This window comes from Drosophila virilis, chromosome 2, assembly GCF_030788295.1.
Source record: "Drosophila virilis strain 15010-1051.87 chromosome 2, Dvir_AGI_RSII-ME, whole genome shotgun sequence".
Lineage (NCBI taxonomy): Eukaryota > Metazoa > Arthropoda > Insecta > Diptera > Drosophilidae > Drosophila > Drosophila virilis.
Window position 1 is genome coordinate 301,143 of NC_091544.1, and position 24,728 is coordinate 325,870.

The 24,728-nt window shown below is 35.8% G+C and overlaps 1 protein-coding gene across 4 annotated transcripts in view; it reads left to right on the forward strand.

Annotated features, from left to right (window-relative positions):
* Nha2 (Na[+]/H[+] hydrogen antiporter 2) overlaps window positions 1-24,728 on the forward strand; it is a 235,415-nt gene that overhangs the window by 198,085 nt on the left and 12,602 nt on the right. The window contains exon 15 of one of the 4 annotated variants that reach the window (XR_011416034.1): window positions 11,401-11,552. The exons of the other annotated variants lie outside the window; for them this stretch is intronic. The gene's annotated coding sequence lies outside the window, so the exon portion shown is untranslated. Of the gene's footprint in view, window positions 1-11,400; window positions 11,553-24,728 lie in introns of those variants that run through there. 4 annotated transcript variants of the gene reach the window in all.

Sequence of the window (24,728 nt, forward strand, 5' to 3'; positions counted from 1 at the left end):
TAACTCCGCGTGGAGATATGACGTTCCAAAACGACATAACTCCCGCGATATGACCTTCCATAAAATCATCATGTTGTTTTTCAAAATCGAGGTTTTTGCGATAATCGAAACTTTTTCGATGATTTTTTTAATATCTCGGGTAATAGCTCCGCGCGAGGATATGACGTTCCAAAACGACATAGCTCCGCATGGAGATATGACGTTCCAAAACGACATAACTCCGCGTGGAGATATGACGTTCCAAAACGACATAACTCCCGCGATATGACCTTCCATAAAATCATCACGTTGTTTTTCAAAATAATTCGGGTAATAGCTCCGCGCGGAGATATGACGTTCCAAAACGACAGCTCCGCGCGGAGATATGACGTTCCAAAACGACATAACTCCGCATGGAGATATGACGTTCCAAAACGACATAACTCCAGCGATATGACCTTCCATAAAATCATCACGTTGTTTTTCAAATTCGAGGTTTTGCGATAATCGAAACTTTTTCGATGATTTTTTTAATATCTCGGGTAAATAATGTCTGATTTTAAAATATTATACATTTTTGAATGCGTACGGATCCCCACCATCAATTGACATTCAAGGCAAATTTAATATCGCTTTGTTAAGAAAAATGTTGTAGACAAAAAACCGATTCGTTCGTAAAGTCAACCTTCTTTTGACTCGAAATCAAAACTTTATTGATGATTTTTTTATTAATTTCTCGGGTAAACATTGTCTGATTTTTATATTTTATGCCTTTTTGTATTCTTACAAATCCCTATTATTAATTTACATTCAAACAAACTTAAAATCGATGGGTTCAAAAAATTTGTTGTCCAAAAAACGACTCGTGTTTAAATTCGACCTTTTTTCATGATTTTTGGAAGTATCTCGGCCAAATAAAGTCGGATTTTGGAATTGTATACCATTTTGGCCTCGTAAGGATCGGTACTATCGATTGGCATCAACAGAATGAAAATCTAAATTTTGACCAAAATCGACAAAAAATCAAGGGGTTACATCACGTTTTTCTTCAAAATCGAGTTCGGCTTGAAAATCAACTCCGCGTGGAGATATGTCGTTCCAAAACGACATAACTCCGCGCGGAGATATGACGTTCCAAAACGACATAACTCCGCGTGGAGATATGACGTTCCAAAACGACATAACTCCCGCGATATGACCTTCCATAAAATCATCACTTTGTTTTTCAAAATATCTCGGGAAATAGCTCCGCGCGGAGATATGACGTTCCAAAACGACAGCTCCGCGCGGAGATATGACGATCCAAAACGACATAACTCCGCATGGAGATATGACGTTCCAAAACGACATAACTCCAGCGATATGACCTTCCATAAAATCATCACGTTGTTTTTCAAAATTGAGGTTTTTGCGATAATCGAAACTTTTTCGATGATTTTTTTAATATTTCGGGTAATAGCTCCGCGCGGAGATATGACGTTCCAAAACGACATAACTCCGCGTGGAGATATGACGTTCCAAAACGACATAACTCGAGCGATATGACCTTCCATAAAATCATCACGTTGTTTTTCAAAATATCTCGGGTAATAGCTCCGCGCGGAGATATGACGTTCCAAAACGACAGCTCCGCGCGGAGATATGACGTTCCAAAACGACATAACTCCAGCGATATGACCTTCCATAAAATCATCACGTTGTTTTTCAAAATCGAGGTTTTGCGATAATCGAAACTTTTTCGATGATTTTTTTAATATCTCGGGTAAATAATGTCTGATTTTAAAATGTTATACATTTTTGAATGCGTACGGATCCCCACCATCAATTGACATTCAAGGCAAATTTAATATCGTTTTGTTAAGAAAAATGTTGTAGACAAAAAACCGATTCGTTCGTAAAGTCAACCTTCTTTTGACTCGAAATCAAAACTTTATTGATGATTTTTTTATTAATTTCTCGGGTAAACATTGTCTGATTTTTATATTTTATGCCTTTTTGTATTCTTACAAATCCCTTTTATTAATTGACATTCAAACAAACTTAAAATCGATGGGTTCAAAAAATTTGTTGACCAAAAAACTACTCGTGTCTAAATTCGACCTTTTTTCATGATTTTTGGAAGTATCTCGGCCAAATAAAGTCGGATTTTGGAATTGTATACCATTTTGGCCTCGTAAGAATCGGTACTATCGATTGGCATCAACAGAATGAAAATCTAAATTTTGACCCAAATCGACAAAAAATCAAGGGGTTACATCACGTTTTTTTTCAAAATCGAGGTCGGTGCGAAAATCGAAACTTTTTCGAAAATTTTTTTAATATCTCGGGTAATAGCTCCGCGCGGAGATATGACGCTCCAAAACGACATAACTCCGCGTGGAGATATGACGTTCCAAAACGACATAACTCCAGCGATATGACTTTCCATCCAATCATCACGTTGTTTCTCAAAATCGAGGTTTTTGCGATAATCGAAACTTTTTCGATGATTTTTTTAATATCTCTGATAAATAATGTCTGATTTTAAAATGTTATAAATTTTTGAATGCGTACGGATCCCTACCATCAATTGGCATTCAAGGCAAATAAACATCGTTTTGTTAAGGAAAATGTTGTAGACAAAAAACCGATTCGTTCATTAAGTCAACCTTCTTTCGACTCGAAATCAAAACTTTATTGATGATTTTTTTTATTAATTTCTCGGGTAAACATTGTCTGATTTTTATATGTTATGCCTTTTTGTATTCTTACGGATCCCTATTATTAATTAACATTCAAACAAACTTAAAATCGATGGGTTCAAAAAGTTTGTTGACCAAAAAACGACTCGTGTCTAAATTCGACCTTTTTTCATGATTTTTGGTAATATCTCGGCCAAATAAAGTCAGATTTTGGAATTGTATACCATTTTGGACTCGTAAGGATCGGTACTATCGATTGGCATCAACAGAATAAAAATCTAAATGTTGACCCAAATCGACAAAAAAGCAAGGGGTTACATCACGTTTTTTTTCAAAATCGAGGTCGGTGCGAAAATCGAAACTTTTTCGAAAATTTTTTTAATATCTCGGGTAATAGCTCCGCGCGGAGATATGACGCTCCAAAACGACATAACTCCGCGTGGAGATATGACGTTCCAAAACGACATAACTCCAGCGATATGACTTTCCATCCAATCATCACGTTGTTTCTCAAAATCGAGGTTTTTGCGATAATCGAAACTTTTTCGATGATTTTTTTAATATCTCTGATAAATAATGTCTGATTTTAAAATGTTATAAATTTTTGAATGCGTACGGATCCCTACCATCAATTGGCATTCAAGGCAAATAAACATCGTTTTGTTAAGGAAAATGTTGTAGACAAAAAACCGATTCGTTCATTAAGTCAACCTTCTTTCGACTCGAAATCAAAACTTTATTGATGATTTTTTTTATTAATTTCTCGGGTAAACATTGTCTGATTTTTATATGTTATGCCTTTTTGTATTCTTACGGATCCCTATTATTAATTAACATTCAAACAAACTTAAAATCGATGGGTTCAAAAAGTTTGTTGACCAAAAAACGACTCGTGTCTAAATTCGACCTTTTTTCATGATTTTTGGTAATATCTCGGCCAAATAAAGTCAGATTTTGGAATTGTATACCATTTTGGACTCGTAAGGATCGGTACTATCGATTGGCATCAACAGAATAAAAATCTAAATGTTGACCCAAATCGACAAAAAAGCAAGGGGTTTCATCACGTTTTTCTTCAAAATCGGGTTCGGCTCGAAATTCAAAACTTTCTTGATGATTTTTTTGGAATATCTCGGGTAAACATTGTCTGATTTTTATATTTTATGCTTTTTTGTATTCTTTCGGATCCCTATTATTAATTGACATTCAAACAAACTTAAAATCGATGGGTTCAAATAGAAAAAAATAGAGAATTTAAATTTTGACCCAAATTGACCAAAATGGCAAGGGGTTACATCACGTTTTTTGATCAAAATCGGGGTCGGTTCGAAAATCAAACCTTTTTTGATGCTTTTTTTTTAATATCTCGGGTAAATAACGTCTGTTTTTTAAATATTATACCTTTTTGAATTTGTACGAATCCCTACTATCAATTGGCATCCAAACAAGTTAAAAATCGATGGGTTACAAAAAGTTGTGGACCCAAAAACGATTCGTTTGTAAAGTCAACCTTTCTTGATGATTTTTTGGAATATCTCGGCCAAATAATGTCCAATTTTGAAATTGTATACCATTTTGGACTCGAAAGGATCAGTACTATCGACTCGCATCAAAAAAAAGAGAATCTAAATTTTGACCCAAATCAACCAAAATGGCAAGGGGTTACATCACGTTTTTTGATCAAAATCGGGGTCGGTTCGAAAATCAAACCTTTTTTGATGCTTTTTTTTTAATATCTCGGGTAAATAACGTCTGTTTTTTAAATATTATACCTTTTTGAGTTTGTACGAATCCCTACTATCAATTGGCATCCAAACAAATTAAAAATCGATGGGTTACAAAAAGTTGTGGACCCAAAAACGATTCGTTTGTAAAGTCAACCTCTCTTGTTGGTTTTTTGGAATACCTAGGCCAAATAATATCCAATTTTGAAATTGTATACCATTTTGGACTCGTAAGGATCAGTACTATCGACTGGCATTAAAAAATAGAGAATCTAAATTTTGACCAAAATGGCAAGGGGTTACATCACGTTTTTTGATCAAAATCGGGGTCGGTTCGAAAATCAAACCTTTTTTGATGATTTTTTTTTAATATCTCGGGTAAATAACGTCTGTTTTTTAAATATTATACCTTTTTGAATTTGTACGAATCCCTACTATCAATTGGCATCCAAACAAGTTAAAAATCGATGGGTTACAAAAAGTTGTGGACCCAAAAACGATTCGATTGTCAAGTCAACCTTTCTTGATGATTTTTTGGAATATCTCGGCCAAATAATGTCCAATTTTGAAATTGTATACCATTTTGGACTCGAAAGGATCAGTACTATCGACTCGCATCAAAAAAAAGAGACTCTAAATTTTGACCCAAATCAACCAAAATGGCAAGGGGTTACATCACGTTTTTTGATCAAAATCGGGGTCGGTTCGAAAATCAAACCTTTTTTGATGATTTTTTTTTAATATCTCGGGTAAATAACGTCTGTTTTTTAAATATTATACCTTTTTGAATTTGTACGAATCCCAACTTTCAATTGGCATCCAAACAAATTAAAAATATGTTGGGTTACAAAAGTTGTGGACCCAAAAACGATTTGTTTGTAAAGTCAACCTTTCTTGATGATTTTTTGGAATATCTCGGCCATATAATGTCCAATTTTGAAATTTTATACCATTTTGGACTCGTAAGGATCAGTACTATCGACTGGCATCAAAAAATAGAGAATCTAAATTTTGACCCAAATCGACCAAAATGGCAAGGGGTTACATCACGTTTTTTGATCAAAATCGGGGTCGGTTCGAAAATCAAACCTTTTTTGATGCTTTTTTTTTAATATCTCGGGTAAATAACGTCTGTTTTTTAAATATTATACCTTTTTGAATTTGTACGAATCCCTACTATCAATTGGCATCCAAACAAGTTAAAAATCGATGGGTTACAAAAAGTTGTGGACCCAAAAACGATTCGTTTGTAAAGTCAACCTTTCTTGATGATTTTTTGGAATATCTCGGCCAAATAATGTCCAATTTTGAAATTGTATACCATTTTGGACTCGTAAGGATCAGTACTATCGACTCGCATCAAAAAAAAGAGAATCTAAATTTTGACCCAAATCAACCAAAATGGCAAGGGGTTACATCACGTTTTTTGATCAAAATCGGGGTCGGTTCGAAAATCAAACCTTTTTTGATGCTTTTTTTTTAATATCTCTGGTAAATAACGTCTGTTTTTTAAATATTATACCTTTTTGAATTTGTACGAATCCCAACTTTCAATTGGCATCCAAACAAATTAAAAATATGTTGGGTTACAAAAAGTTGTGGACCCAAAAACGATTTGTTTGTAAAGTCAACCTTTCTTGATGATTTTTTGGAATATCTCGGCCATATAATGTCCAATTTTGAAATTTTATACCATTTTGGACTCGTAAGGATCAGTACTATCGACTGGCATCAAAAAATAGAGAATCTAAATTTTGACCCAAATCGACCAAAATGGCAAGGGGTCACGTTTTTTGATCAAAATCGGGGTCGGTTCGAAATCAAACCTTTTTTGCTGCTCTTTTTTTTAATATCTCGGGTAAATAACGTCTGTTTTTTAAATATTATACCTTTTTGAATTTTTACGAATCCCTACTATCAATTGGCATCCAAACAAATGAAAAATCGATGGGTTACAAAAAGTTGTGGACCCAAAAACGATTCGTTTGTAAAGTCAACCTTTCTTGATGATTTTTTGGAATATCTCGGCCAAATAATGTCAAATTTTGAAATTGTATACCATTTTGGACTCGTAAGGACCAGTACTATTGACTGACATCAAAAAATAGAGAATTTAAATTTTGACCCAAATCGACCAAAATGGCAAGGGGTTACCTCACGTTTTTTGATCAAAATCGGGGTCGGTTCGAAAATCAAATCAAATCAAATCGACTGGCATCAACAGAATAAAAATCTACATATTGACCCAAATCGACAAAAAAGCAAGGGGTTTCATCACGTTTTTCTTCAAAATCGGTTTCGGCTCGAAAATCAAATCTTTATTGATGATTTTTTTGGAATATCTCGGGTGATCGGCCAAACAAAGTCAGATTTTGGAATTGTATACCATTTTGGCCTCGTAAGGATCGGTACTATCGATTGGCATCAACAGAATGAAAATCTAAATTTTGACCCAAATCGACAAAAAATCAAGGGGTTACATCACGTTTTTCTTCAAAATCGAGTTCCGCTTGAAAATCAACTCCGCGTGGAGATATGTCGTTCCAAAACGACATAACTCCGCGCGGAGATATGACGTTCCAAAACGACATAACTCCGCGCGGAGATATGACGTTCCAAAACGACATAACTCCGCGTGGAGATATGACGTTCCAAAACGACATAACTCCCGCGATAAAACCTTCCATAAAATCATCACGTTGTTTTTCAAAATCGAGGTTTTTGCGATAATCGAAACTTTTTCGATGATTTTTTTAATATCTCGGGTAATAGCTCCGCGCGGAGATATGACGTTCCAAAACGACATAACTCCGCATAGAGATATGACGTTCCAAAACAACATAACTCCGCGTGGAGATATGACGTTCCAAAACGACATAACTCCAGCGATATGACCTTCCATAAAATCATCACGTTGTTTTTCAAAATCGAGGTTTTGCGATAATCGAAACTTTTTCGATGATTTTTTTAATATCTCGGGTAAATAATGTCTGATTTTAAAATGTTATACATTTTTGAATGCGTACGGATCCCCACCATCAATTGACATTCAAGGCAAATTTAATATCGTTTTGTTAAGAAATATGTTGTAGACAAAAAACCGATTCGTTCGTAAAGTCAACCTTCTTTTGACTCGAAATCAAAACTTTATTGATGATTTTTTTATTAATTTCTCGGGTAAACATTGTCTGATTTTTATATTTTATACCTTTTTGTATTCTTACAAATCCCTATTATTAATTGACAAAAAACAAACTTAAAATCGATGGGTTCAAAAAATTTGTTGCCAAAAAACGACTCGTGTCTAAATTCGACCTTTTTTCATGATTTTTGGAAGTATCTCGGCCAAATAAAATCGGATTTTGGAATTGTATACCATTTTGGCCTCGTAAGGATCGGTACTATCGATTGGCATCAACAGAATGAAAATCTAAATTTTGACCCAAATCGACAAAAAATCAAGGGGTTACATCACGTTTTTCTTCAAAATCGAGGTCGGTGCGAAAATCGAATCTTTTTCGATAATTTTTTTTATATCTCGGGTAATAGCTCCGCGCGGAGATATGTCGTTCCAAAACGACATAACTCCGCGCGGAGATATGACGTTCCAAAACGACATAACACCGCGTGGAGATATGACGTTCCAAAACGACATAACTCCCGCGATAAAACCTTCCATAAAATCATCACGTTGTTTTTCAAAATCGAGGTTTTTGCGATAATCGAAACATTTTTTAGATGATTTTTTTAATATCTCGGGTAATAGCTCCGCGCGGAGATATGACGTTCCAAAACGACAGCTCCGCGCGGAGATATGACGTTCCAAAACGACATAACTCCGCATGGAGAAATGACGTTCCAAAACAACATAACTCCGCGTGGAGATATGAAGTTCCAAAACGACATAACTCCAGCGATATGACCTTCCATAAAATCATCACGTTGTTTTTCAAAATCGAGGTTTTGCGATAATCGAAACTTTTTCGATGATTTTTTTAATATCTCGGGTAAATAATGTCTGATTTTAAAATGTTATACATTTTTGAATGCGTACGGATCCCCACCATCAATTGACATTCAAGGCAAATTTAATATCGTTTTGTTAAGAAATATGTTGTAGACAAAAAACCGATTCGTTCGTAAAGTCAACCTTCTTTTGACTCGAAATCAAAACTTTATTGATGATTTTTTTATTAATTTCTCGGGTAAACATTGTCTGATTTTTATATTTTATGCCTTTTTGTATTCTTACAAATCCCTATTATTAATTGACATTCAAACAAACTTAAAATCGATGGGTTCAAAAAATTTGTTGCCAAAAAACGACTCGTGTCTAAATTCGACCTTTTTTCATGATTTTTGGAAGTATCTCGGCCAAATAAAGTCGGATTTTGGAATTGTATACCATTTTGGCCTCGTAAGGATCGGTACTATCGATTGGCATCAACAGAATGAAAATCTAAATTTTGACCCAAATCGACAAAAAATCAAGGGGTTACATCACGTTTTTCTTCAAAATCGAGCTCGGCTTGAAAATCAACTCCGCGTGGAGATATGTCGTTCCAAAACGACATAACTCCGCGCGGAGATATGACGTTCCAAAACGATCCCCCCCATCAATTGACATTCAAGGCAAATTTAATATCCTTTTGTTAAGAAAAATGTTGTAGACAAAAAACCGATTCGTTCGTAAAGTCAACCTTCTTTTGACTCGAAATCAAAACTTTATTGATGATTTTTTTATTAATTTCTCGGGTAAACATTGTCTGATTTTTATATTTTATGCCTTTTTGTATTCTTACAAATCCCTATTATTAATTGACATTCAAACAAACTTAAAATCGATGGGTTCAAAAAATTTGTTGACCAAAAAACGACTCGTGTCTAAATTCGACCTTTTTTCATGATTTTTGGAAATATCTCGGCCAAATAAAGTCAGATTTTGCAATTGTATACCATTTTGGACTCGTAAGGATCGGTACTATCGATTGGCATCATCTTCAAAATCGAGTTCGGCTCGAAAATCAACTCCGCGATATGACCTTCCATAAAATCATCATGTTGTTTTTCAAAATCGAGGCTTTTGCGATAATCGAAACTTTTTCGATGATTTTTTTAATATCTCGGGTAATAGCTCCGCGCGGAGATATGACGTTCCAAAACGACATAACTCCGCGTGGAGATATGACGTTTCAAAACGACATAACTCCAGCGATATGACTTTCCATCCAATCATCACGTTGTTTCTCAAAATCGAGGTTTTTGCGATAATCGAAACTTTTTCGATGATTGTTTTAATATCTCTGATAAATAATGTCTGATTTTAAAATGTTATACATTTTTGAATGCGTACGGATCCCTACCATCAATTGGCATTCAAGGCAAATAAACATCGTTTTGTTAAGGAAAATGTTGTAGACAAAAAACCGATTCGTTCATAAAGTCAACCTTCTTTCGACTCGAAATCAAAACTTTATTGATGATTTTTTTTTATTAATTTCTCGGGTAAACATTGTCTGATTTTTATATGTTATGCCTTTTTGTATTCTTACGGATCCCTATTATTAATTGACATTCAAACAAACTTAAAATCGATGGGTTCAAAAAATTTGTTGACCAAAAAACGACTCGTGTCTAAATTCGACCTTTTTTCATGATTTTTGGAAATATCTCGGCCAAATAAAGTCAGATTTTGCAATTGTATACCATTTTGGACTCGTAAGGATCGATACTATCGAATGGCATCATCTTCAAAATCGAGTTCGGCTCGAAAATCAACTCCGCGATATGACCTTCCATAAAATCATCATGTTGTTTTTTAAAATCGAGGTTTTTGCGATAATCGAAACTTTTTCGATGATTTTTTTAATATCTCGGGTAATAGCTCCGCGCGGAGATATGACGTTCCAAAACGACATAACTCCGCGTGGAGATATGACGTTCCAAAACGACATAACTCCAGCGATATGACCTTCCATAATATCTCGGGTAAATAATGTCTGATTTTAAAATGTTATACATTTTTGAATGCGTACGGATCCCTACCATCAATTGGCATTCAAGGCAAATAAACATCGTTTTGTTAAGAAAAATGTTGTAGACAAAAACCCGATTCGTTCATAAAGTCAACCTTCCTTCGACTCGAAATCAAAACTTTATTGATGATTTTATTTTTATTAATTTCTCGGGTAAACATTGTCTGATTTTTATATGTTATGCCTTTTTGTATTCTTACGGATCCCTATTATTAATTGACATTCAAACAAACTTAAAATCGATGGGTTCAAAAAATTTGTTGACCAAAAAACGACTCGTGTCTAAATTCGACCTTTTTTCATGATTATTTTAAATATCTTGGCCAAATAAAGTCGGATTTTGGAATTGTATACCATTTTGGCCTCGTAAGGATCGGTACTATCGATTGACATCAACAGAATGAAAATCTAAATTTTGACCCAAATCGACAAAAAATCAAGGGGTTACATCACGTTTTTCTTCAAAATCGAGTTCGGCTTGAAAATCAACTCCGCGTGGAGATATGTCGTTCCAAAACGACATAACTCCGCGCGGAGATATGACGTTCCAAAACGACATAACTCCGCGTGGAGATATGACGTTCCCAAACGACATAACTCCCGCGATATGACCTTCCATTTTTTTTCTGTTTTTTGCCTTACGAGGTTTAAATTGGGACCCTAATCTTCGGTTGCCGTCCTACTCCAGCAGACTGCTTCTTCTCAACCTTCCATCGTTAATCAACCGTAGGACAATTCTCGGTGTTGTCCTTCTACATAAGTTGATTATTGGCGACATTGATTCTCCTTTTCTGCTAGGGCGTCTTCAATTCTCTGTTCCGGCTAGACCAACCAGAAATTATCGCCCCTTATTACTATCTACGTGCACAACTGATTACGCTATGCACAATTCTTTTCGCGTGCTATGTAAAAATTATAATAGTTTGCATCACGTTTTCTCTACCGAACTGTCTCTACCCCTAATAAAATCGTTGCTTTCAGGATACCTTCGGGAAGTCGCTGACCATTCCCAGCTATGAGCAGGGGCATAGCTAGCCGGACAGGCTGAAAAATTTTCCCCCACCGTGTCGGTGATTTCCCATTACTTTTTTCTTTGTCCTATCCACTTAACACTCTTTATCTAACTTACATTGCTTTACTTTATTAACAATTTTCTTACTTTCTTTTTTCCTATTTATTGTATTTTCTTTATTAATATAGCAAATTAAGATTATTTTTAATTTCACTTGAGATCACTTTTTTCCTACTTACAACCTTCTGCTTAGATGTAGGCTCTAATAGCGTCACTGACAAAATTAGCTGTGAAAAGGGGCACAGCTGGCCGGACTGGCAAATAAAACACCTCCATCGGTCGGTGATGCTATTTAGAAAATTGTATCCTTTAACTAGGCTTTTAGCATATAATTATATTGTACAATCTTTTGAATAATGAGGAAGACACTCGTTTGTCGACCATTAATAAATAAATAAATAAATAAATAAATAAATAAATAAAATCATCACGTTGTTTTTCAAAATCGAGGTTTCTGCGATAATCGAAACTTTTTCGATGATTTTTTAATATCTCGGGTAATAGCTGCGCGCGGAGATATGACGTTCCAAAACGACAGCTCCGCGCGGAGATATGACGTTCCAAAACGACATAACTCCGCATGGAGATATGACGTTCCAAAACGACATAACTCCGCGTGGAGATATGACGTTCCAAAACGACATAACTCCAGCGATATGACCTTCCATAAAATCATCACGTTGTTTTTCAAAATCGAGGTTTTGCGATAATCGAAACTTTTTCGATGATTTTTTTAATATCTCGGGTAAATAATGTCTGATTTTAAAATGTTATACATTTTTTAATGCGTACGGATCCCCACCATCAATTGACATTCAAGGCAAATTTAATATCGTTTTGTTAAGAAAAATGTTGTAGACAAAAACCGATTCATTCATAAAGTCAACCTTCTTTTGACTCGAAATCAAAACTTTATTGATGATTTTTTTATTAATTTCTCGGGTAAACATTGTCTGATTTTTATATTTTATGCCTTTTTGTATTCTTACAAATCCCTATTATTAATTGACATTCAAACAAACTTAAAATCGATGGGTTCAAAAAATTTGTTGACCAAAAAACGACTCGTGTCTAAATTCGACCTTTTTTCATGATTTTTGGAAGTATCTCGGCCAAATAAAGTCGGATTTTGGAATTGTATACCATTTTGGCCTCGTAAGGATCGGTACTATCGATTGACATCAACAGAATGAAAATCTAAATTTTGACCCAAATCGACAAAAAATAAAGGGGTTACATCACGTTTTTCTTCAAAATCGAGTTCGGCTTGAAAATCAACTCCGCGTGGAGATATGTCGTTCCAAAACGACATAACTCCGCGCGGAGATATGACGTTCCAAAACGACATAACTCCGCGTGGAGATATGACGTTCCAAAACGACATAACTCCCGCGATATGACCTTCCATAAAATCATCACTTTTTTTTTCAAAATCGAGGTCGGTGCGAAAATCGAAACTTTTTCGATAATTTTTTTAATATCTCGGGTAATAGCTCCGCGCGGAGATATGACGCTCCAAAACGACATAACTCCGCGCGGAGATATAACGTTCCAAAATGACATAGCTCCGCGCGGAGATATGACGTTCCAAAACGACATAACTCCGCGCGGAGATATGACGTTCCAAAACGACATAACTCCGCGTGGAGATATGACGTTCCAAAACGACATAACTCCAGCGATATGACTTTCCATCCAATCATCACGTTGTTTTTCAAAATCGAGGTTTTGCGATAATCGAAACTTTTTCGATGATTTTTTTAATATCTCGGGTAAATAATGTCTGATTTTAAAATGTTATACATTTTTGAATGCGTACGGATCCCCACCATCAATTGACATTCAAGGCAAATTTAATATCGTTTTGTTAAGAAAAATGTTGTAGACAAAAACCGATTCATTCATAAAGTCAACCTTCTTTTGACTCGAAATCAAAACTTTATTGATGATTTTTTTTTATTAATTTCTCGGGTAAACATTGTCTGATTTTTATATGTTATGCCTTTTTGTATTCTTACGGATCCCTATTATTAATTGACATTCAAACAAACTTAAAATCGATGGGTTCAAAAAATTTGTCGACCAAAAAACGACTCATGTCTAAATTCGACCTTTTTTCATGATTTTTGGAAATATCTCTGCCAAATAAAGTCAGATTTTGCAATTGTATACCATTTTGGCCTCGTAAGGATCGGTACTATCGATTGACATCAACAGAATGAAAATCTAAATTTTGACCCAAATCGACAAAAAATAAAGGGGTTACATCACGTTTTTCTTCAAAATCGAGTTCGGCTTGAAAATCAACTCCGCGTGGAGATATGTCGTTCCAAAACGACATAACTCCGCGCGGAGATATGACGTTCCAAAACGACATAACTCCGCGTGGAGATATGACGTTCCAAAACGACATAACTCCCGCGATATGACCTTCCATAAAATCATCACGTTTTTTTTCAAAATCGAGGTCGGTGCGAAAATCGAAACTTTTTCGATAATTTTTTTAATATCTCGGGTAATAGCTCCGCGCGGAGATATGACGCTCCAAAACGACATAACTCCGCGCGGAGATATAACGTTCCAAAATGACATAGCTCCGCGCGGAGATATGACGTTCCAAAACGACATAACTCCGCGCGGAGATATGACGTTCCAAAACGACATAACTCCGCGTGGAGATATGACGTTCCAAAACGACATAACTCCAGCGATATGACCTTCCATAAAATCATCACGTTGTTTTTCAAAATCGAGGTTTTGCGATAATCGAAACTTTTTCGATGATTTTTTTAATATCTCGGGTAAATAATGTCTGATTTTAAAATGTTATACATTTTTGAATGCGTACGGATCCCCACCATCAATTGACATTCAAGGCAAATTTAATATCGTTTTGTTAAGAAAAATGTTGTAGACAAAAACCGATTCATTCATAAAGTCAACCTTCTTTTGACTCGAAATTAAAACTTTATTGATGATTTTTTTATTAATTTCTCGGGTAAACATTGTCTGATTTTTATATTTTATGCCTTTTTGTATTCTTACAAATCCCTATTATTAATTGACATTCAAACAAACTTAAAATCGATGGGTTCAAAAAATTTGTTGACCAAAAAACGACTCGTGTCTAAATTCGACCTTTTTTCATGATTTTTGGAAGTATCTCGGCCAAATAATGTCGGATTTTGGAATTGTATACCCCTTTGGCCTCGTAAGGATCGGTACTATCGATTGACATCAACAGAATGAAAATCTAAATTTTGACCCAAATCGACAAAAAATAAAGGGGTTACATCACGTTTTTCTTCAAAATCGAGTTCGGCTTGAAAATCAACTCCGCGTGGAGATATGTCGTTCCAAAACGACATAACTCCGCGCGGAGATATGACGTTCCAAAACGACATAACTCCGCGTGGAGATATGACGTTCCAAAACGACATAACTCCCGCGATATGACCTTCCATAAAATCATCACGTTGTTTTTCAAAATCGAGGTCGGTGCGAAAATCGAAACTTTTTCGATAATTTTTTTAATATCTCGGGTAATAGCTCCGCGCGGAGATATGACGCTCCAAAACGACATAACTCCGCGCGGAGATATAACGTTCCAAAATGACATAGCTCCGCGCGGAGATATGACGTTCCAAAACGACATAACTCCGCGCGGAGATATGACGTTCCAAAACGACATAACTCCGCGTGGAGATATGACGTTCCAAAACGACATAACTCCAGCGATATGACTTTCCATCCAATCATCACGTTGTTTTTCAAAATCGAGGTTTTGCGATAATCGAAACTTTTTCGATGATTTTTTTAATATCTCGGGTAAATAATGTCTGATTTTAAAATGTTATACATTTTTGAATGCGTACGGATCCCCACCATCAATTGACATTCAAGGCAAATTTAATATCGTTTTGTTAAGAAAAATGTTGTAGACAAAAACCGATTCATTCATAAAGTCAACCTTCTTTTGACTCGAAATCAAAACTTTATTGATGATTTTTTTTTATTAATTTCTCGGGTAAACATTGTCTGATTTTTATATGTTATGCCTTTTTGTATTCTTACGGATCCCTATTATTAATTGACATTCAAACAAACTTAAAATCGATGGGTTCAAAAAATTTGTCGACCAAAAAACGACTCATGTCTAAATTCGACCTTTTTTCATGATTTTTGGAAATATCTCGGCCAAATAAAGTCAGATTTTGCAATTGTATACCATTTTGGCCTCGTAAGGATCGGTACTATCGATTGGCATCAACAGAATGAAAATCTAAATTTTGACCCAAATCGACAAAAAATCAAGGGGTTTCATCACGTTTTTCTTCAAAATCGAGTTCGGCTTGAAAATCAACTCCGCGTGGAGATATGTCGTTCCAAAACGACATAACTCCGCGCGGAGATATGACGTTCCAAAACGACATAACTCCCGCGATATGACCTTCCATAAAATCATCACGTTGTTTTTCAAAATCGAGGTCGGTGCGAAAATCGAAACTTTTTCGATAATTTTTTTAATATCTCGGGTAATAGCTCCGCGCGGAGATATGACGCTCCAAAACGACATAGCTCCGCACGGAGATATAACGTTCCAAAACGACATAGCTCCGCGCGGAGATATGACGTTCCAAAACGACATAACTCCGCGCGGAGATATGACGTTCCAAAACGACATAACTCCGCGCGGAGATATGACGTTCCAAAACGACATAACTCCGCGTGGAGATATGACGTTCCAAAACGACATAACTCCAGCGATATGACTTTCCATCCAATCATCACGTTGTTTCTCAAAATCGAGGTTTTTGCGATAATCGAAACATTTTCGATGATTTTTTTAATATCTCGGGTAATAGCTCCGCGCGGAGATATGACGTTCCAAAACGACAGCTCCGCGCGGAGATATGACGTTCCAAAACGACATAACTCCGCATGGAGATATGACGTTCCAAAGCGACATAACTCCGCGTGGAGATATGACGTTCCAAAACGACATAACTCCAGCGATATGACCTTCCATAAAATCATCACGTTGTTTTTCAAAATCGAGGTTTTGCGATAATCGAAACTTTTTCGATGATTTTTTTAATATCTCTGATAAATAATGTCTGATTTTAAAATGTTATACATTTTTGAATGCGTACGGATCCCTACCATCAATTGGCATTCAAGGCAAATAAACATCGTCTTGTTAAGGAAAATGTTGTAGACAAAAAACCGATTCGTTTATAAAGTCAACCTTCTTTCGACTCGAAATCAAAACTTTATTGATGATTTTTTTTTATTAATTTCTCGGGTAAACATTGTCTGATTTTTATATGTTATGCCTTTTTGTATTCTTACGGATCCCTATTATTAATTGACATTCAAACAAACTTAAAATCGATGGGTTCAAAAAATTTGTCGACCAAAAAACGACTCGTGTCTAAATTCGACCTTTTTTCATGATTTTTGGATATTTCCAACCCTCCGAGATATTTCTCGGCCAAATAAAGTCAGATTTTGCAATTGTATACCATTTTGGCCTCGTAAGGATCGGTACTATCGATTGGCATCAACAGAATGAAAATCTAAATTTTGACCCAAATCGACAAAAAATCAAGGGGTTTCATCACGTTTTTCTTCAAAATCGGGTTCGGCTCGAAAATCAAATCTTTATTGATGATTTTTTTGGAATATCTCGGGTGATCATTGTCTGATTTTTATATTTTATGCTTTTTTGTATTCTTACGGATCCCTATTATTAATTGACATTCAAACAAACTTAAAATCGATGGGTTCAAAAAATTTGTTGACCAAAAAACGACTCGTGTCTAAATTCGACCTTTTTTCATGATTTTTGGAAATATCTCGGCCAAATAATGTCGGATTTTTGGAATTTTATACCATTTTGGACTCGTAAGGATCAGTACTATCGATTGGCATCAACAGAATAAAAATCTAAATTTTGACCCAAATCGACAAAAAAGCAAAATCGGGTTCGGCTAGAAAATCAATACTTTCTTGATGATTTTTTTGAAATATCTCGGGTAAACATTGTCTGATTTTTATATTTTATGCCTTTTTGTATTCTTACAAATCCCTTTTATTAATTGACATTCAAACAAACTTAAAATCGATGGGTTCAAAAAATTTGTTGACCAAAAAACGACTCGTGTCTAAATTCGACCTTTTTTCATGATTTTTGGAAGTATCTCGGCCAAATAAAGTCGGATTTTGGAATTGTATACCATTTTGGCCTCGTAAGGATCGGTACTGTCGATTGGCATCAACAGAATAAAAATCTAAATTTTGACCCAAATCGACAAAAAAGCAAAATCGGGTTCGGCTAGAAAATCAATACTTTCTTGATGATTTTTTTGAAATATCTCGGGTAAACATTGTCTGATTTTTATATTTTATGCCTTTTTGTATTCTTACAAATCCCTTTTATTAATTGACATTCAAACAAACTTAAAATCGATGGGTTCAAAAAATTTGTTGACCAAAAAACGACTCGTGTCTAAATTCGACCTTTTTTCATGATTTTTGGAAGTATCTCGGCCAAATAAAGTCGGATTTTGGAATTGTATACCATTTTGGACTCGTAAGGATCAGTACTATCGATTGGCATCAACAGAATGAAAATCTAAATTTTGACACAAATCGACAAAAAATCAAGGGGTTACATCACGTTTTTTTTCAAAATCAAGGTCGGTGCGAAAATCGAAACTTTTTCGATAATTTTTTTAATATCTCGGGTAATAGCTCCGCGCGGAGATATGACGCTCTTTTTTGTATTCTTACGGATCCCTATTATTAATTGACATTCAAACAAACTTAAAATCGATGGGTTCAAAAAATTTGTTGACCAAAAAACGACTCATGTCTAAATTCGACCTTTTTTCATGATTTTTGGAAATATCTCGGCCAAATAATGTCGGATTTTTGGAATTTTATACCATTTTGGACTCGTAAGGATCAGTACTATCGATTGGCATCAACAGAATAAAAATCTAAATTTTGACCCAAATCGACAAAAAAGCAAAATCGGGTTCGGCTAGAAAATCAATACTTTCTTGATGATTTTTTTGAAATATCTCGGGTAAACATTGTCTGATTTTTATATTTTATGTCTTTTTGTATTCTTACAAATCCCTTTTATTAATTGACATTCAAACAAACTTAAAATCGATGGTTTCAAAAAATTTGTTGACCAAAAAACGACTCGTGTCTAAATTCGACCTTTTTTCATGATTTTTGGAAGTATCTCGGCCAAATAAAGTCGGATTTTGGAATTGTATACCATTTTGGCCTCGTAAGGATCGGTACTATCGATTGGCATCAACAGAATGAAAATCTAAATTTTGACACAAATCGACAAAAAATCAAGGGGTTACATCACGTTTTTTTTCAAAATCAAGGTCGGTGCGAAAATCGAAACTTTTTCGATAATTTTTTTAATATCTCGGGTAATAGCTCCGCGCGGAGATATGACGCTCCAAAACGACATAACTCCGCGCGGAGATATAACGTTCCAAAACGACATAACTCCGCGCGGAGATATGACGTTCCAAAACGACATAACTCCGCGCGGAGATATGACGTTCCAAAACGACATAACTCCGCGTGGAGATATGACGTTCCAAAACGACATAACTCCAGCGATATGACTTTCCATCCAATCATCACGTTGTTTCTCAAAATCGAGATTTTTGCGATAATCGAAACTTTTTCGATGATTTTTTTAATATCTCTGATAAATAATGTCTGATTTTAAAATTTTATACATTTTTGAATGCGTACGGATCCCCACCATCAATTGACATTCAAGGCAAATTTAATATCGTTTTGTTAAGAAAAATGTTGTAGACAAAAAACCGATTCGTTCGTAAAGTCAACCTTCTTTTGACTCGAAATCAAAACTTTATTAATGATTTTTTTTATTAATTTCTCGGGTAAACATTGTCTGATTTTTATATGTTATGCCTTTTTGTATTCTTACGGATCCCTATTATTAATTGACATTCAAACAAACTTAAAATCGATGTTCAAAAAATTTGTTGACCAAAAACGACTCGTGTCTAAATTCGACCTTTTTTCATGATTTTTGGAAATATCTCGGCCAAATAAAGTCGGATTTTGCAATTGTATACCATTTTGGCCTCGTAAGGATCGGTACTATCGATTGGCATCAACAGAATGAAAATCTAAATTTTGACCCAAATCGACAAAAAATCAAGGGGTTACATCACGTTTTTTTTTTCAAAATCGAGGTCGGTGCGAAAATCGAAACTTTTTCGTTAATTTTTTTAATATCTCGGGTAATAGCTCCGCGCGGAGATATGACGCTCCAAAACGACATAACTCCGCGCGGAGATATGACCTTCCAAAACGACATAACTCCGCGCGGAGATATGACGTTCCAAAACGACATAACTCCGCGTGGAGATATGACGTTCCAAAACGACATAACTCCGCGTGGAGATATGACGTTCCAAAACGACATAACTATGCGTGGAGATATGACGTTCCAAAACGACATAACTCCAGCGATATGACTTTCCATCCAATCATCACGTTGTTTCTCAAAATCGAGATTTTTGCGATAATCGAAACTTTTTCGATGATTTTTTTAATATCTCTGATAAATAATGTCTGATTTTAAAATGTTATACATTTTTGAATGCGTACGGATCCCTACTATCAATTGGCATCCAAACAAATTAAAAATCGATGGGTTACAAAAAGTTGTGGACCCAAAAACGATTCGTTTGTAAAGTCAACCTTTCTTTATGATTTTTTGGAATATCTCGGCCAAATAATGTCCAATTTTGAAATTTTATACCATTTTGGACTCGTAAGGATCAGTACTATCGACTGGCATCAAAAAATAGAGAATCTAAATTTTGACCCAAATCGACCAAAATGGCAAGGGGTTACATCACGTTTTTTGATCAAAATCGGGGTCGGTTCGAAAATCAAACCTTTTTAATGCTTTTTTTTAATATCTCGGGCAAATAACGTCTGTTTTTTAAATATTATACCTTTTTGAATTTGTACGAATCCCTACTATCAATTGGCATCCAAACAAATTAAAAATCGATGGGTTACAAAAAGTTGTGGACCCAAAAACGATTCGTTTGTAAAGTCAACCTTTCTTGATGATTTTTTAGAATATCTCGGCCAAATAATGTCCAATTTTGAAATTTTATACCATTTTGGACTCGTAAGGATCAGTACTATCGACTGGCATCAAAAAATAGAGAATCTAAATTTTGACCCAAATCGACCAAAATGGCAAGGGGTTACATCACGTTTTTTGATCAAAATCGGGGTCGGTTCGAAAATCAAACCTTTTTTGATAATTTGAGCTCAGTAGCAGCTGAAATGTTGCATTTCTCGTTTCCATTTTGTGAAGCAGCCCCGCATCCACCGCTTCGCTCAGTGCTTCAGCTTTATTTAGGGCTTTTTTGTACATTTTGACGGCTATATTGTGCGTATTTTTGGTACACTGTGCGAAATATCTATAAACGTAATTGGATATGTAGCTGATTTTGGTAAGCAGAACTGTGGACTACTCTAATACTTCGCAAGTATCTCCCATGAATTTTGAGGGCTCCCTCGGCACGACCAAGACTAAGGCACACGTCTCCTTGAGCGGAAATTGGCTACAATTGTAGCACGCCACAAATGGCAACCATAAAAAGTTTTATGAAAATTTCTAAACGCGCCGCGACCTCAGAATTCCCTATCCTTCGGGGTAACTTGGCCATCAATTGCCAATTACTCGACTTGAAGTTGGGTGCATGTAATGTGGCTCTCATCGCACCGTTGTATACCGAGAATTTTAGGGAAAAGTAGATTTCCTTTATATTGTTTTTTTTTATTATTTGCCAAGTGCATGTGTAAAAAATGTAATCAAATGTTACTATTGTCCTTTACCGCCAACACCCCCCCCCCCCCCCCCCCCTTGATTCCCGTGTATGATGGCATCTAATTGAGAGCATCAGTCTCTGCTTTCCGCTTTAACTTGGGTTACATGGCCAAATGGTCAGATAGTTTCCTCTTCTTGCCGAGGCAACAGCTGCAGCTACTGTTGCTTCTAACTTTCAACAGCTACCTCCTTCTGTATTTCTAAGAAACTAAAAAACAAAAATTAAATGCAAATTCCTGCATTAAGCCCTTTGACAGTTGAAAACTTCTTGCCCAAACTTCGCCTCTATTTTATATTTTTAAAACAATCTAACCGCTGATTAAAGATGCACGTTAAACAAAATTTTGTGCCAAGAGAGAGGCCCTAAAAGTTGCCAATGTGGCTATGAACTTCGCTTAATATTTGTGCATTTGGTGGGCGGCTACCTGTATTTAGGACGCTCTTTTCGGCTTACAACAACAACTATTTTTGCACTTAGCTGCAGTTGAAGCATAAAATTGATTTTTAATTGAAAATTGTTTGCATATTTTGTGGAAGAGCCCCTGTTGCGCAGTGTATATGCATTTCGACTTTCAACTGAATATACTCCGGCGTGAATAGACTTGGGCCAAATTGAAAACTGCATGGGGCTTTATAAACCTCAGCACTTTAGTATCTAGTTATCTTATTTTTTGGGTAGCTGAAGCTTGTGCAGCTCATTTTCCGCAAAATCAATGAGCAAAATTGACTTGATTTAATTCAACAATATGCTTGCATGTGTAATCGTGACGTCAATGTGGCTCTGGGTAGTGCATATATTGAAATATTAAATCAAACCACGCCACGACAACAAATGGCATGCAACAACAGCGGTACATTCAGGCAACCATAAAAGCTGCAGGAGCTACATAAATTGTTGGAAATATCGTAGAGCAAATAGGAGCCGAAGCGCCAACCAACCTGCAAAAATGTTGAACTAGGTCAGGCTTTCAACAGAATCCGTGTGAAATTCGCCGCACTAGCAGTCCCCCTGCAACACCTCTCCCTTAAGGCGCTTCTCCACTCGTCCATAAGCGGGAGCTGGAGTGAGCCGTAGCTGTAGAGCATGCGCACCTGGTACAAAGCGCCACATGGAGCCCCTTCGGCAATTCGCCGCCAGTAATTCGCTCTTAGTGGTTGGTGCTGTTTCTGTGCCGTGTTTGATTGTTTTCTGCAATTTCCCTTTTGAATATCAATTGCATTTTATTTTATGACCTTTTATTGCCTTGTTTTGTTTTCTGTGACCGGCCCATCGCGTGTCCTCAGGCCGAACACCAGATTCTACTTGCCACACCAACAATAACAGCAACAGCATATCCAACCCCCAAAACTCACACAATAATACAACAACGACAACAACTGCAGAAGTTTTCTTGCCATTTCGCTTTGTCGAGCCGTGTCGTGTCCTGACATTGCCAAAAACCACAGAAAACCTCCTGCGGCGGTCGCCTGTGCCATGTCTCCTGTCTTCTGTCTCCAGTCATAAACAGCGTTTCGTTCTTGTTCTTGCTGTTTTGTAGGGCATGTGCATGTAATTATTTCTGCAAAAAATATTTCAATGCAAATATTGTACGCCCCATTCTGCTCCATGTGCATACTTTATGCACTTTTGCTTTTCGGTTGACAGCAAAATGTATATGACCGAGTTTTTGGATAATGAATATGACATGGCGCTGCTCGCGAGAAAGACGCCAACGGAGTTGCTTTCTGGAGTAAGTTATTCTGCCACAAATTAATCAACATTTTAAATTATATTTGCCAATTGCCACAATAATAAAACAACAATTTCATATGCACATGAATGCTGGCGCTCAGAGTCAATATGAGCAACTTAATGGGAAACAAATTCGAATACGAACACAAAGTGAATTTTCTCAGCTAAATATTTACTTTTCAAGAGGCAAAAACCTTAACGCAATTAGCCAAATTCTTTTCCCTCGCTCCACTCCACCCATTACCTACCAAATGAGGCTGAGAATTCGCTCAAGCAAACGATAATTATCAGCCACATTCGTCGTACGCAGGCACACAGTACATAGTCTAATTAAGTTTATACATTTAAAATACTTATACTCAGATATACGCTGTATATGTATGGTGTGTATTTTAAACTTGAACACAGGGTATTTCCCAGCCGAGCACTCCGATTTGTTGATTTTTCCGATTGTAAAACAAATGTGCGACCAAAAGCTAAAAAAACAGGAGCAAGCAGGGCGGACCACCTTCATGGCGAATTCTCGCGCCCTCTGCAGCTCTTGCGTTAACATTATTTTATTTAATTAGGTAAATGTATGCAAACCCTCATACCTATCCACACATATATAGTACATATGTAGCTAAAAGTGGCACAACACATGTTGTAATTACAACGAAGTTTAATAAAGCTGCCTGCCTACGGTGCGTATAATTGTTAATATGCCTTATCCAGTATGTGTATGTGTATGTGTGTGTGTGTGTATGTGTGTGTGTGTGTATGTGTGGGTGTGTGCGCGTGTGATACCGAAGCAATGAGTTTTAATTGCTGGCTGTAAAACTTTAAAGACATTTATTTTGAAAAATTAACTTCTTAACTTAGGCGCAAGTGTGCTTTAGTATACAAAATTGTAAAGCGTTTGTTGAACTCAATTTGCTTCAATTTTTAGAGGATTCATTCCATTAAATTATAAATATTTAATGAATTTCGTAATTAATTAAAATATGTAACGCATAGAACAAGTCATCTCCGACCCCATAAAGTATATATAGTATATATGTATATATATATATATATATATATATGTATATATATATATATATATATAGTATATAAATATATATATATATTCTATAAATATGTATATATATTCTTGATCAGTATCAACAGCCGAGTCGATATAGCGATAACCTTCTACCCGTTTCTATGCGAACTAGTCTCCCAGTCTTAAATCTGTGTTTATGAAACTTTGCAAAAGTGCCTCTTTCTGTTGCACGAGAACATTTGTCGGAACCGGATGGATCAGACCACTATATCATATAGCTTCCATATAAAAGATTGGTGGAAAATTAGGTTCTTGTATGAAAAAGTTTTGTTAAACAAGATATATTGACCAAACCCGGCATTTATTACTTTCACTATATATATGCAAAATCCTTTCAACTTGGGACCAATATATCATATAGCTGCGGTAGGTAGAAAATCATGTTGTTGTATGGAAAACTTTTTTGTTTTTCAAGATATATTGACCAAACTTGGCAAATGGAAAAGGTTAGACCTACAAGGGTATTAAATCTTCCCCGTACCGAATATATTCGTTC